This window comes from Marmota monax, unplaced genomic scaffold (assembly GCF_021218885.2).
Source record: "Marmota monax isolate L192 unplaced genomic scaffold, Marmota_monax_Labrador192_F-V1.1 WCK01_AAM20220418_F8-fsc00051, whole genome shotgun sequence".
In the NCBI taxonomy this organism is placed as follows: Eukaryota; Metazoa; Chordata; class Mammalia; order Rodentia; family Sciuridae; genus Marmota; species Marmota monax.
Window position 1 is genome coordinate 6,937,336 of NW_026695202.1, and position 14,639 is coordinate 6,951,974.

General features: G+C 49.9%; 1 protein-coding gene across 9 annotated transcripts in view; it reads right to left on the minus strand.

Annotated features, from left to right (window-relative positions):
* The window catches only part of Large1 (LARGE xylosyl- and glucuronyltransferase 1), a 496,807-nt gene that overhangs the window by 405,103 nt on the left and 77,065 nt on the right, over window positions 1-14,639 (minus strand). Inside the window, exon 1 of one of the 9 annotated variants that reach the window (XM_058574200.1) lies at window positions 1,189-1,380. The exons of the other annotated variants lie outside the window; for them this stretch is intronic. The gene's annotated coding sequence lies outside the window, so the exon portion shown is untranslated. Of the gene's footprint in view, window positions 1-1,188; window positions 1,381-14,639 lie in introns of those variants that run through there. 9 annotated transcript variants of the gene reach the window in all.

A 14,639-nucleotide genomic window follows, 5' to 3' on the forward strand; every position in this document is an offset into this window, starting at 1 on the left:
ATCCTAAGTCAAGTCGGTCTGACCGCCACAATTAATATCCCTTGCACACCTCAATCCATCATTTCACTTTCCAGAACGTTCTCTGAGGAAGACTGGTCCAATGGTCTGTCAACCTGCTTTTCTAAAAGACTCTATCACTCAAGACACTGCTGTCACCCTGGACTCCCCCAAAACCATCTGTTCCTAGAGCTAAGACACTGAGTGCATGTCAGGCCGGCAAAGGACATGCTCCCAGCAGTGCCCAACAGGACCAAATATATTATGTGGTTCCTGACACAGCAACAGCAATGGTGATGACTGTGGTGGCTGGTTCAACCTGCCAACCTGAGTCATTAGAGACCCTGGTTAGGGAATGAGACACTATTGCAGGTGTTGCTGCGGAATCATTTTGTAGATTTTCACATCTATAATCAGTGACTTTAAGTGAAGGAGATTACCCTAAATCTAGTAGGCCTCATGCAATCAGTTGAAGGGCTTAAGAGCAAAGATAGACGTTTCCTGAAGAGGAAATCCTGCCTTCACTCATGCCTGAGTTTACACCCTGCCAAATGTCCTACAGTTTGCAGACCTGCCAGACCCTGCAATCATGAGCCAATTCCTTAAAGCTTCTGTGTGTGTGTGTGTGTGTGTGTGTGTGTGTGTGTGTGTGTGAGAGAGAGAGAGAGAGAGACAGAGAGACAGAGAGACAGAGAGAGGGAGGGAGATCCTATTGTCTCTGTTTTCTGGAGACCCATAAAAATACATCCAACAAATGCATGATGTAATTCCATGTAACTGCTCCACTGGATCCTCAACAGTTTGCTGATAGAAACTATAGACCTGCAGATGAATAACATTTCCAAGGAGCACACAGGTACGAAATGACAGGGCCATAATTTACACACAGACTTTTGGATTCAAAATGATAGGCTGCTTTCTCCAAAATACCCTACCCACCCCCACCCAAGACACCATGTCCCTAATGAGACTATCCAAAGAAGAGACTTAATGATTGACACTGGGTACATTCCGAGACACAGTCCAAGGAAGACACAAGTCCATGTCTTAGCCAAACTGGCTCCTCTTGCTCTCTGTGGGGGGAGTCAGTCTCGGAGTCGAGCACATTCAACTTCTCCAGGACAGCAGGGAGACCAGGGAGAGCAGAAGAAGGGGTCAGCAGGGGCTAGATTTTCCATGGGTCCTCCTCACCTTGTCTAAGCCAAGGGCTCTAGCAGGCTGCTCCCTTATCACGCCATCCAGCTGTTCCACATGGCCGCCAAAATCATTGTTCTCGTTAATTCACTGGAAGCCTCCACGTAAAACCTCATTAACAGGCTCAGTAATTGCTCGGTGGATATCGCCCATTTTCCAATTATGTTCCTTTCCTCATGCCGGGAGAATCTGCCATAGGAGAAAATGCCCGGTGACGCCTTCGCCTGCTCTACCACAAGTCGGGGAGGGACTGGCCTTGACAGTGGCTTCCACCCTGGAAGTCAGGGATTTATCCAAGACCTATCCTTGGGAACCTCAGCGCGCACAGTGTAGGGACTCTGTCACCGGCCCAGGGATTCACACCCAGGCCTGCAGTCATAAAGGACTGGAGGATCATGAGAAAGTAAAAGCTCAAAACAGAGCTGGAGCAAGAGACCGACTCTTGGTCTCCCTGGGAGATGGGGCACCAGGCAGCACAAGAGGGTGCGTGTTCACACCCAGGCGGATGCCCACGCTGGGCCTTGCAGAGCACCGGGAAGGTCAGTGGTGGAGGAATGCCAAGGGAGGGTGCTCTGCAAGACAGGGACTCGGTGGACAGGCCATTTGCAGATCCTCATAAGCACTTCTTATGAAATTATCGACTGCTCATCACCTGCCCAAACCAGGCAACCCTCAGGAGCCCAATTATCTCCAAACTTTCCTCTTTTACAATCAATTTTCTCATTAAATGAGCACATAAACGCTGGCCTGGTGTTTGGATGCATGCAATGTTCCTACAAGCAGGATGGGTCTAAGTAATGGGAGCTCAAGGCCTGGCTCAGCAAGCGCCCCTGTGGTCTGTTGAGGAAGAAATGAGGAGCGAAAGGACCTTCTGAGTGTCTGGGTGTCCAGGCCTGGTTTCAAGCCCAGGAGCTGCAGCGGCCTCGTAACAGACACTTCTATACTATCTCAGTCCATCTGAGATGCTGTAACAAAATACCATCAACGGAGGGAATTATAAACCACAGAAATTCCTTGCTCACAGTCCTGAAGGCTGGGAGGAGCAAGAACAGATTCGATGTCTGATGAGGACCTGTTTCCTGGTTCACAGATGGCCACGGTCTTCACGTGATGGCAGGGTGTGAGAGCTCCCTGGGGTCTGTTTTATAAGGGTACTAATCCCATTCCTGATGGCTCTGCCCTCATGACCTGAGCATCTCCCAAAGACCCTTCCCCAATACCACCACATGGGGGTTAGGATTTTAACATATGAATTTGGGGGGACTCAAACATTCGCAGCAGGCAGATAGGCCAATGTCAGGGCCAAGAGTCTAAGCCAGGCCTCCAAAATTAGTATCATTTCCAAGACACAGCACTGTCTCATACTGGATCCTCTCTTGCTCCAGAATGCTCTCCAGGAAAGGCTAGAGTGATGGACAGCCAACCTCCTCCAAGGGCCTCTATCACTCAAGTTACTCACTGCAACCTGACCTCACCCAACACACTCTGTCCCAAGAGCCCCCACACTGTGTGAGTGATGTGCACACACGTGACAGTATGTGTGCACACATATGTAGATGTGTGCTTATGTATTGTGTGCATGCATGTGCATGTATCTAGTCAAATAAATGCACTGCAGGGTCAGGGGCTCCCCGGAGTTTCTCCTTTGCCGGCCACCCCAGTTTCTTCACAGCCCGGCACTTGGCTGCAGCCTCTTATCCCACCTGGGCCCCATGGAAAGTGCACTCCCTCTAAAGGCCGATGTGGGTACTGACGCCTCCACTTAGAGATGATACTGTCCCAAGCCCTTGGCAAATATAAATTCATTTAATGCTCTGAACAGTCCTAACTGGTAGACAGTGTTTCCACCCCAATTTATAACCACAGACAGGTAAGAATTACCTTGTCCAAGGTCTAAGAGGTGGAAAGAGCAGCTGGGCTCTAGAGTTCAAACCCGTGAACCTTGCATTGGACATCTCTGGAAGAGGGCCTGGTGTCACTGGGTATGGACCCTCCCAGAGCACCCACCTCCTCTCCTTCCACTGGAGCCAAGGAGCTGCTTCTGCGGGGTGTCGGTCTCAGGTGATTCTGTTGCTGGCCGCACCTGTCACTCACCTGTCTCTCTGGACCAGAGGGACTTTAGTGCACACCCCACCAATCCTCTGACTGCCAACCCCAATTCACAAGGCAAAAGAGCTTTTGGATTGTCACAGGGTCACCAAATCCACATAAGCAGGGACCACAGAAAGGGAACAGAGCAGAAGTCCAGAGGACAGACCTGCTGGAACTGGGCCCGGCCGCCCTGTCAGGCTGGGGGCAGAAGAATCACGCTGGCTAAACAGCTGCCTAATCAATCTGCCCTCGCATCCCAGATGGGCTCCCCGGGTATTAGCATGCAGCAGCACACCTTCCCTTGGCAAATGCCTCACTGTCATTTTTATTAGTTATGCCTCACAACTTCCTCGCTAGGTCAATATTATCGAGGGGGTCAGCAGTGAGGTAGGACAAAATCATTATCCACTTATGACAGATGGAGAAGCTGAAGGAGGGAGAGAGCAAGGGAGGCGGGGAGCAGGGCAGCGTGGCGCTGAAGGCTGCTCCGCTCAGTGGAAGACGGGTCTTTGCAGAAAAGCCCCCCAGCAGAGACCCCAACTCCAAAATCAAGTGCTCTGGACACAAGTTCTGGGCCTGAGCTTCTCAGCTAATGGAAAAGGAGATGGCTCTCATCTCCACCTTGTATTACCAGGCACTTGGTGGCTCCTGTACCTCCACAGGACTCCGACCTTGCCAGGCAGCTGGTCTCCCAGGAGTTCTCCACCACCAGAATCATCGTATTCGCTTACTTTTTATACTCTGTTGCTCCCAGGAGAAGCACAGTCCCTGGGGACAAGGATCCTGCCAACTCACTGTTGCCTCCCCAGAGCCTGGTGAACGGGGCTGTGTGACAAACACCTTCTGAGTTGATAAAGGAGAGGAGAGGACAGGGTCCACTCAGGCAGTGCCCCCGATGGGACCTGACGTGCGGGCAGGCTGCGCACCAGCACACCCCTGGCACACAGGAGGTGCTGCCTCATACCTGCTGGCAGCCTGGGAAGCCCACCTCTCCCCTGCAGGTGCCATTCTCCTTCCGCCCACTTCCTCAGGGCAGTGGCTCTGTGTCCTACCCTTCGTGCCCCATGGACCCCAACAGATGGGACACAGCAAATATGTACTAAATAATGAGAACAAAGCACCCTCGCCTGTGCCTTGTGTTGAGTTTTGAACAGATGAGACACCCAAGGATCAGGGGCTCAAGGACCAGCCCAAGGACCACAGGTCTCAGCAAGAGGAGACTCCAGGTCTCCCTCCCTGTGGGAACTCAGTGCACTATGCCCCCCCCCCCCCACCGAGTGGCACAGGCCCCTTTAGTGCCTCCGCAACTAGGCTGTGGCTCAGGCTGCAGGCACACCTCACTCCTGTTGCACGCCACCATCCCAGGACCAGGGCCCTAATTACTTGGGCACATGGTATGTGCTCAATAAATACTCACTGGGAGCCTGATTCTGGTTCATCCCTATGCTCAAAAACAACCGGAAAACCCACCCAACTGAAGAGAACGGGGCCAGAAATCTCCCCTGCGGCATGACCCCAGCTGTCAAGCACCTCCAAGTTCACTGAGCTCCTGCTCTCTCTGTAATCTGAGAGCACTGACCACGACAGCCAAATTCTGCCCCTGCCTTGGTCACCTGTCACTTCACCTCCCAGGCCAGGTGAGGACGAAGCTGTCCATCAGCATGATATTCCACACTGAAGGCAGGGCTCGGAGATGAGGCTTTCCAAGTCCATGAAGGAACGCCCTGAGTAACTGTGAACTGCAGACTCTACCTCAAACGGCACCCTCGCCATCCTCCAGCAGATCTCAGGCACCCCCCACTTCCACCTGACCTCCGTCCAGCACTACTCACCCACACCTCCGGCTTGCCAAGTCCCTGGTCTTCCCGATGCCAGGGCCCTGTGGCCAAGCCTTCCAGTACCAACCCTAACCCTAACCCTAACCCTTCCCATCACTAAGAGTCCACGTCAGTTATCTTGCACTCAAACACCCCTTTTAACTACTTAATTACCTGTAGTAATTACCTAATTGTGTTAAATCCACTTCCTTGAGTGCACACCTCCCCACCCACACCAGCACAGGACCCATGGGGGAAAGAACGGCCTGAATGTGGATCTTGTCTACCCCACGTGTGATCCCGTGGCCTTAGGGAAGTGTATTCGTTGCTGGGAAACTCACTTTCTCCCCCTGGACACCAGGTTCTTATAGAGGGCAAGCTGGTCCCTACCCCTGGGTGCTGGGCAAAATGACACCCAGCCTCCAAGCAGTGAGGACAGCCCTGTGACTGTTGTAGCCAGCGGGAGGCAGCAGCCATGATGTGGGTCCTCCCCTGCCGCCCGCTCTTGCCCACGGCTAGCTAGATGTCAGTGTGTACAGTGAGAAATCACAGGTGTCACAGGTGGAGGACACCATGCATGAATTTCTGAACTATAAAGATCAACAACCAGCGCATTTGAAAGGGGGCTGTGGAAAGTGGCCAGAAAGGCGGATGAAGATGACAGTCTGACCAATGGGGAACTAACAAGAAAGCTGTCAGAGCTCAGACCATCTCAGACCAGAGCCTCTGCAAAGGCCAGTGGCCCAGACACCTCTGCAGCTCCCAAGGGCACACACACCACGGTTGAAGCCTCGGAAAAGGTGGAGCCACACAGTGTGTGTGGCAGACACCACACCAGCATCGGGGCTGCATAATTCACCAGGATCACTAGGAAAAATGTGGACTATGTTTATTACATGAATCATGAGATCAGGGGAGTGGCTTCACACTGAGTTAAAACTCAGCATTTTAGTAAAAGGAACAGGAGGGCTTTGGTTCCCTCAAAAGAAGTCACTCACAGGGAACTCACAGGTCATTGGGGCACTGCTGTCTGTCGCTTCCCTTCTCTCTCACATACCCTTTTAAAGTGCCGGATCATTTGGGCAGACTTCAGTCCAATGCCTCGCCTCTTATTTATTTATTTTCCTTGTCCATCATGCTCATGAGTGTTGAAAATTTCCAGAGGTGTATTGAAAAGTGAGCTCTGATATGCACATATATCAACACCTGCTCCTCCCTGCCAGGAGGAATACAGGCTTCACCAACTATGGGACACTGGAGGGGCACGCGGCACCCTCCGCGGCAGTCCTGCCTGTCTCCCCTGCTCCCTGCCCCTTCTGCACACGCCCCTGGACTGTCTTCATGCAGGTGTTTGGAAAGAAAGCTTCTTAAATGCCTTTGGTCCACTTTCCCGTGGGTCTTCACTTCCTAATGGAACATTCATCAGATCTGGCTTTTGTCCCAAGGCACAGTAGGGAAAGGAAGAGACGTGTAGGGCATGGACCCTGGATCCCCAGAGCTCAATTTGGGATGGAGAAGGAATACAGTTGTCCCTTAATGTCTTTGAGGACTTGGTCCTGGACCCCCATGGATATAAGTCTCAGAATGGTCTAGAATTTCACACTTGCACCATCCTCTCTAAGCTTCCTGTCCTACCTAGCACAGGGCCAACGCGCTGTGTAGATTGTCACTAAGCGGCGGTGTTTAGAGATAATGACAAGACTGTACATACTTAGTACAGATGATGCCATCTTTTTTGTTATAGAGGAGCTTTCATCCCCTGTTGGTTGAACCTGTGGCTTGTGGCTGCTGAAGCCACAGATAGGAAGCCATCACAACTGTCCACCTAGTGCCAGGCACTGATCTGGGCTTTATCCGTCAGCTCACCCAGGCCTACAGTAGCCCTCCCTGCCAGGATGCACGCAAGTATTTATTTATTTATTTATGATAAAGTCATTGAGACTGGAAGATAGCGAACAATAATATGCTTACTCAGTGAATGAGGGCATTTGTGTACAAAACCAGGGTTCTCTGAACTCCGGTCTCAGCCTTGGCCACAGTACCTGTGAGGCAACCCCATCAGTAAGAGATTCCTAACCAGAGCAGGATCCCAGGAAGACAGACATTACTTGTCTTTTTTACAACTGAATTCCTGGTGATGATAAAGACCTGGTGTGGATACAGTGACGATGAGGACAGGCTCCTGCCCTCAGGGAACGTACAGTCTAGGGCTGTGAAACAGACCAGGAAATCGGCCCTGTCCATGCATGGGGTCAGGAGCCCTGAGCGGAGGGCCCCAGTGGGGTGCAGAGGAGCCTCGGGGACTGCTGGACAGCGTGAATCTCAAGCAGCAGCGTGGAGAAGGACCTGAGGGCCAGTGTGAGGGGAGCAGGCTGGATTCCACAGTGGACGTGTGTGCTTGGTGTCGGGGTGCAGGACAGACAGTGAAGGAGAGGGGGGGACCTGGCTGGATCCACACATCCCCGGCTTGGGCAACAAGGTGTGGCAATGGCCAGGAGAAGGATCAGGTTTGGGAGAAAAGACGGTCCTGGTTGGAACAGCTTGAGTATCCACCCTGGATCAAGCCCTGTTGACATTTATTGGTGTCTTGACCTTGGCTAGAACATCCAACCCCTTGGAGCCTTAGATATACCCATAACATGGGAAGACTAATGGTACCTACCTCATAGGGTTACTGTAAAGATGACAGAAAACCCTGCCAGAAAGCGTTCTATGTTTGACATATGAACGCTGCCCACTGACAACTGCTAATCACAATTAAGGATGAATGAGGATAAAGCATGGTTAAATATGTAGGGAAGCTGATCCCTGATACATTATCATTTTAAAGAGGTGGGACAAAATGCTACAGGAGAAAATAAAGGGAGAAAAATTAAATGCCTATGATGCTGCAGGCCCTCTGCCAGGTCCTAGAATGGGTATTTTGCGAATTTTCATTATTTACTCATCACAACCATCATTAGACAGGAAGCACGGCGCGTCAGTTAGAGCGGGCTGAACAGACCCCAGAGTGCGCGATTATTCAAGACGCTTATCCTGCACTCCACAGAATGCACAGGCTGCGAAGAATGAGGGGGGTGGTATGTGGCCCAGGCAGAGCTTGTCAGAATGACCTGGAAGTCATTAAAGCTGTCAAGAACTCTCTGATCCAGATCTTTCCGGTCACAGGTCAGAGTGATCTTCCTAGACTCCAGGATATAAACAGTGGCCCTTGTCACTTGCTTTGGGCAATGGAGTGAGCAAAATGTTTAAAGGACCTAGAATGAGACTCCCATGGCATTCCAGAGTGGGAGCCTCCTGGGTCCCAGAACCTGAGTGACATGGAACAGAATACCCCCCACCACACACATGCCTACCATCCATCTTCAGATGAGTGTGTTGCACAGCTAAGAAATACTTCTTTATTATTTAAACCACAGTGATACTGGGGTTGATCATATGTCAGCATGACCTAATCCATCCTGACAAACAAAGGTGGTATACGGAGAGAGAACAAGTTCTCGACTCAGGAGTCAAGACGTCAAGAAAAATTCATAAGCTTATCCTGAGAGCACAACTCACACCTCGACAGTCTAAAGGCTACACATGCACACGCGTGTGCGTAACACCCTCACAGCACCCAGGGACACCTGTCATTGCTGGCTTCCTTGCCCACGTCTACTAGGAATTGTAAACTACCCAAGGACAGACACCACGTGTTTTCCTAATGTCTCCTAGAACTAACATTGAGCCTGGTACAGGGTACAGATCAATAAATATTCCTCCAGTTAACCATTTGCTGTATATAGTAAGGAAAAAAATGATTACCACAGTTGGCCATGTTCTCATGGAACCTACAACTAGGAAGGGAAAGGAGGCACAACCACCCTCCCAGAGGGAGCCTCAGCCACCCTGTCAGAGGCCCAGTGCCAGGATGTGTTCTCTGGCCTTGACCTCCACACCTGAGGACAGCACTGACTCATCCCCATACACAGCTGACTGTGGACAGGGGCCATACACGGCTGACTGCAGTCAATGGCTCCTTCTGCCCACTGTGCTTTCTCCGTAGTAAGGAATTTTCCAGCTTGACTTGTTTGTGGGCAGAGCTTTCTGCTGCCCTCTGGGGGCAAGATATTCTTGTTCAAATTGAGTCATCTGTGCTTCATGCCACTGTGCTGTCCTGTTTTAAGGAGGTACCCGTGAGCACCCACTCACCTATTGACAGTCCATTCCTCCTGTGCCCTGTTAAATAAATACCAGCTAAGAAATCATTGCTGGCACATAGTGAATGTTCCCTAACCTACAGGCATCATTTGGAGCACTGGGTCAAGTACTTATATTAGTCTGCTTTTCGTTACCATAATGAAATACCTGAGGCAGATTAACTGTATAAAGAAAACAGGTTCATTTAGTTCACTGTCCAAGAAATTGAACGGCAAGGTGCCAACATCCACTTGACTCTGGCAGGGACCTCAGGGCAGATGGCAGGAGAATGTACAAGGAAATATCACACTGCTGAATGAGAAGCCAAAGATCTCAGGGGTCCCACAAGAACTGCCTTAACAGCTTCCAAGGGCATGCATTTAGTGACACAAACTCCTCCCTCTAAACTCCACCTCTTAAAGGCCCCTCACCTCTCCGCATCATACCACTAGAGACCAAGCTCCCAAAACATGGTGCTTCATGGACACAGTCAAAATACACCCAAACCCCAGCAGCACTTTCTATTATCTCACCTGACCCTGAGAGCAACCCTTTAAGTAGACAGTTCCATCCTTGATTTGCAGATGAGAAAATGATAGAACTAAAAGTTTGGTGCGACATGCCCAAGTTAACCACAAGTTAGGCCCTCGGGTTCAGCGATCATTTTACTGACCAACATTTCTTAATTACATCTATTTCCCTGAATCCCTGACTTATCCATTCACTTATTTATTCCTCTCACCCATAAACATCCACCGAGGGCCTCTGTGAGGCCACATTATCCCCATTTCACACATCAGGTTTAAATTTAACTAGCTAATGATGGCTACGGAATTTAAAGGTCTGTCCAATTATAAAGTCTAAACACTTCTAATAGCAGCCTCTGCTTCATCGTGTTGTAATGAGAATTAAATGACTCAATATAGGAAAAGTGTTATTAGCAGTATCTGGCACACAGTATGGCCTCAATAAATGTTAGTTGTTTATAAAACTGGATATACTGACAGCTATTGTTCACTGACACATTTTAACAGAGTTTTGGAAGAGAGGGGAGAGAGGTGGGTGGGTAGCAAGGACCAAGTCTAATGTCCCATTCTTCTGTAGCACGTCCCAGAGATAAGGGATGTCAGATGAGGAAAATGGACTGAGTCATCTCCAGGAACCACCCTTCAAAGGCCATCTGTGGTTTTAGCCACTGATCAGTAAATGAGCAACACAGAGACGAAGACTCCCAACAGCCCCCAAGTCTATTCTGCAGAGAGTAGCGTCACTATGGAGGGACCTCAAATGACTGCCACTGTGAAGGAAGTGGCATGCCACTTTGAAACGTGCCAGTTTGTCCATTTCAGGACACATGTGGCTATCAAACCCCCAAGTATGGACCAGTCACAGAAAGAGGGAGACAGAGCTCAGGGTGGTTTCCCCACCACCCATCAATCCCGACTCCAACCGACACTGAAGCTGCTGACCTCCCCAGCTGCAAGGACAGAGAGCCCAGCGGCAGGTGTGGCTGTGGGCCAGCAGCATGATGGGAGGAGCCAGAACTCGAGACAGAGGCTGCGGCCCAGGCGGAGGAAAGCAGAGGCTGAGGTGGAGGGAGCCGTCCCAGCAGGGCTAGGGAGGGACGGTCCCACCATGCACCTTGATGCCCAGGCAGAGCATCCGGCCACCCAGGACACACATCAACCACAGCGTCCCCTCCTCTCTCTCTTCTGCTTCTTTGAGCAGTGTTTTTTGATTGTGATAAAATCCCCTGTATCTTCCGGATCACAGACGCAGTGGCTGAAAACACATTCTCTCATGGCTCTGGCGCCCAAAGCCCAAAACTAGGGCTGCGCTCCTTCCCCAGGAGACAGAAACGGCCTCTGGCCTCTTCCAACTTCAGGTGCAATCTCTGCCTCAGAGTCACATGTCCCTTTCACCTTCTCTGTGTCCCTGTTCCCTTGACATCCCTATTACAAGGATGTATTGGGCGGGGGCGGGGGCGGGGGGGGGGGGGCTCTAGGGTCCACGTAGATCACAACCCATGGTTCTCTCCTGATCTAAAGACCACTGACTAAATCACATCAAAAAGGATCTGTCCCTATTTCCAAATAAGGTAACATGTACAGGTGATGGCACTAGGACCTGTTCTGTTTATCCTACTACAGTTATCGTCTTACCTCGTTTTAAGAAAAAAAAATTATATATATAACATGTATATGTATATATTTTATATGAGATACACAATCACATATGCATGCACGCACACAATTTAATCTTTCAAAACAGATGAATGAGAGACACGAACCTAGAATGCCCACACTGGAAGTAGCCTTAGAAATCAGCTAATCCCAGCTGCCTCCAACTAAAAAAAAAATGCCTAGGAAGAAAGTGATTTGCCCAGGATTACCCAGAAGACCCAGCCTAACAAAGAAACGCGACTGTAATCCACGGCTCCTCTCAGGACGTTGAAAAGAGTTCATTGAAAAGAATATTGTTATCCACATCTTTCCCTGTCCCCAAGGTACCCACCATGTCTAAATTTTTGGCACAATGACTGCATAAATGAGCCACATCTCTACAAAGGGATGTAGTTTACGGGGCGGGGGGGAACACTTCTGAGTGAGTAGATGGAAATAAGAGGTTCAAGGGTTCTGGCCTGGTTCTCTCCTGAACAATGTGAGTTCACACGCGTCTCACTGGGGCCTGGGCAGGCATCCCCAAAGGAATGGAATGAGGGTGAGAGTGTGCACAGGGCTGTTCTTTAGACAAAGGAGGAGGACTTCACAGTGTGCGGCGGATTGGAGCAGGGAGCATGAGGACAGAGACAGGGAAGAAAGGGGGTCCGCAGCCAGCTTGGTGGTTCTTGCCTTATGAGGTGCATCACAACCCGGTGGAAGGCTCACTAAACACAGACCGCCAGCCTGCCCTAGCGGCACCTTCTGTAGGTCTGGATGGGGGTCAGGGATGGCAATCACTCACATGGTCCCAGGTCATGGTAAGGCTGCTGGTGTGAGGACATACTTGAAAAGCCACTGTCCTAAGGAGGACTGTGATATTCAGCTTTGCATCACTGTGACCAAAATACCTGACAAAAATAACTAAGAAGGGAAGAGACTTATGTTGGTTCACAGTTTCAGAGAGTTCAGCTCATGGTCAGCTGGCTCTGAGCAAGAAGCACCACAGCAGAGGGCTGTGGGGGAAAGGTGCTCAGCCCGCGGCAGCAAGGGAGGAGAGAGAAAGAGAAAAGGGCTGGGGACACAGCCCCAGGAACCCTCTTTCTCCCAATAGATCCCACCTCCCAGCAGTGCCTTCAGCTACCAAATGCATCAAATTAATTAATTCACTGACCAAATGGATTCACCCACTAATAAAGTCAGAGCCCTAATGCACACATCATTTCACCTCTGAACACTGCTGTACGCCCAACACATGACCTTGTGGGGGTCATCCCGGATCCAAACCTAACATATCACCCATGGCCCTTAAAAGCTCTTGCCCATATCACAGTGCAAAACACATTCAGTCTATCTCCAAATGTCCCCATAGTCTTAACAATTCCAGCATTGCTCAAAAAACCAAGTTCAAAGTCTCCCCTGAGACTCAGGCAAACTCTAAGTTCTGAGCCCTAGGGGGGAAAATAGAAGCAACTTACATACATGCCACAACCAATGGCCGAGTGAACATTCCCATTCCAAAAGGGAGAAAAAGGGGCATAAACTGAGTGGTATAAAAGCAAGACTGAAACCCAGTTGGGCAAATACTAAGTTCTGTAGCTTCATGTCCAGTATCTAAGGCACATGGTGGTGAAATATGAGCCCCAAAGGGGATGGCTACTCCATACATGCAAGCTCTCCTCTTAAAGCAAAGGCTTTAAAACAAGTTTTCATTTTTATACTCTGGAGCCTGCAATGGCTGTGGTCCTGTTGGTTCCTAAGATGCCTTCAAAGCATATTTTCTATCGTTACTGTGCAAAGTACTTGGCCTCTCTTTAGTGGCAGTGATCTCTTTCTTCAGCAACCACAACTTCCTTGGCCCCAATTTTAAACAAGCTTCTGTGGATTTTTCAAATGTTTCCAGTTTTCCTCTTGCCCCCAATTCTCTAAAAGCAGCCAGGAATCTATGCCATCTATACCATTGTGTGAATATTGTGCTACCCTGAAATTTCCTCTGCCAGATTAACTTATCACTCACCTTTAAATTCAGCCCCACACAAAGTTTCAGGACATAGGCAATCTGTAGATAAAATTTTTGCCCAGAGTTTAACAAGTGCGACCTCTAGACCAATTCCCAAAAAAGTCCTCATTCCTATCTGAAACCTCCTGAGCACAATCTTTACTGTCTGCTTCCTATCAGCATTTGGGTCTTTGGAGTGCCCACCAGAACTGTCCATTAAGCTCAGCTTACAACATTCTAAGGCTTCTTTAGCCCGTATCTCCAGACACTTCCAAACTCATCCCACAAGTCAGTCCCAAAGGCTTTTAACCACATTGTTGGGTACAGGCACAGCAATAACCCCACAGTTAGTATCAATTTTTGTGCTAACTTTGCATCACTATGATCAAATATCTAACAAGCACAACTTAGAGAAGAAAACATCTCTTTTTGTCCACAATTTTGTAGGGGCCATCCCTACAAATTGTGGCTGGCCTACTCCAAAGCAGAAACATCATGGTAGGAGGGCATAGTGAATGAAAGGTGCTCAGTTCATGGCAAATGGGAAAGAGAGAAAGAGAGAGAGAGAGAGAGAGAGAGAGAGAGAGGTGGACGGATGGACCAGGGACAAGATAAACCCTTCCAAGGCATCACCCTGCAGATCTGCTTCTTCTGAAAAGGTCCCATCTCCCAGGAGTACTCTTGGCTATCGCTGGACTAATCCACTGATGAATTCAGAGCCTTCAAGAGCCGAGCATTCCACCTCTGAACACGGCTGCACTGCCTCTACATGAGCTTCGGGGACATTCCAAAGACAAAGCATAGTGAGGACCTGGTGGTGGAAGGGTGCAGAAAGGGGACAAAGAGACAGTCCTAGAGACAGTCCTGGAGAATCCTGGAGGTGGCAGAAGAGGACATGAGGTGGGGGGTTAAGGCAGGTCATTACGAGGAGGAAGAGGACCATTCTGCATGTGAGACAGTAAGTCTGAAGGTGACGGCCGGCAGGTGGGCAAGAGTATTCACAACCGAGGGATGAGTTCAGTCACAGGAAGAAGCCACAGAGCCTGGAGGTGACCTGCCACTGGAGGGAAGGAGGGTGGTGACACGGGTGATTGGGGATAAGTGCTCACAGAGAAGGCAGGTCCCCAGGAGACCTCTCACAGGAAGTGCAGAGGGAGGCTCTGAGGAAGGAGATGGTCAAGAACAGGAGTCCACCACAGA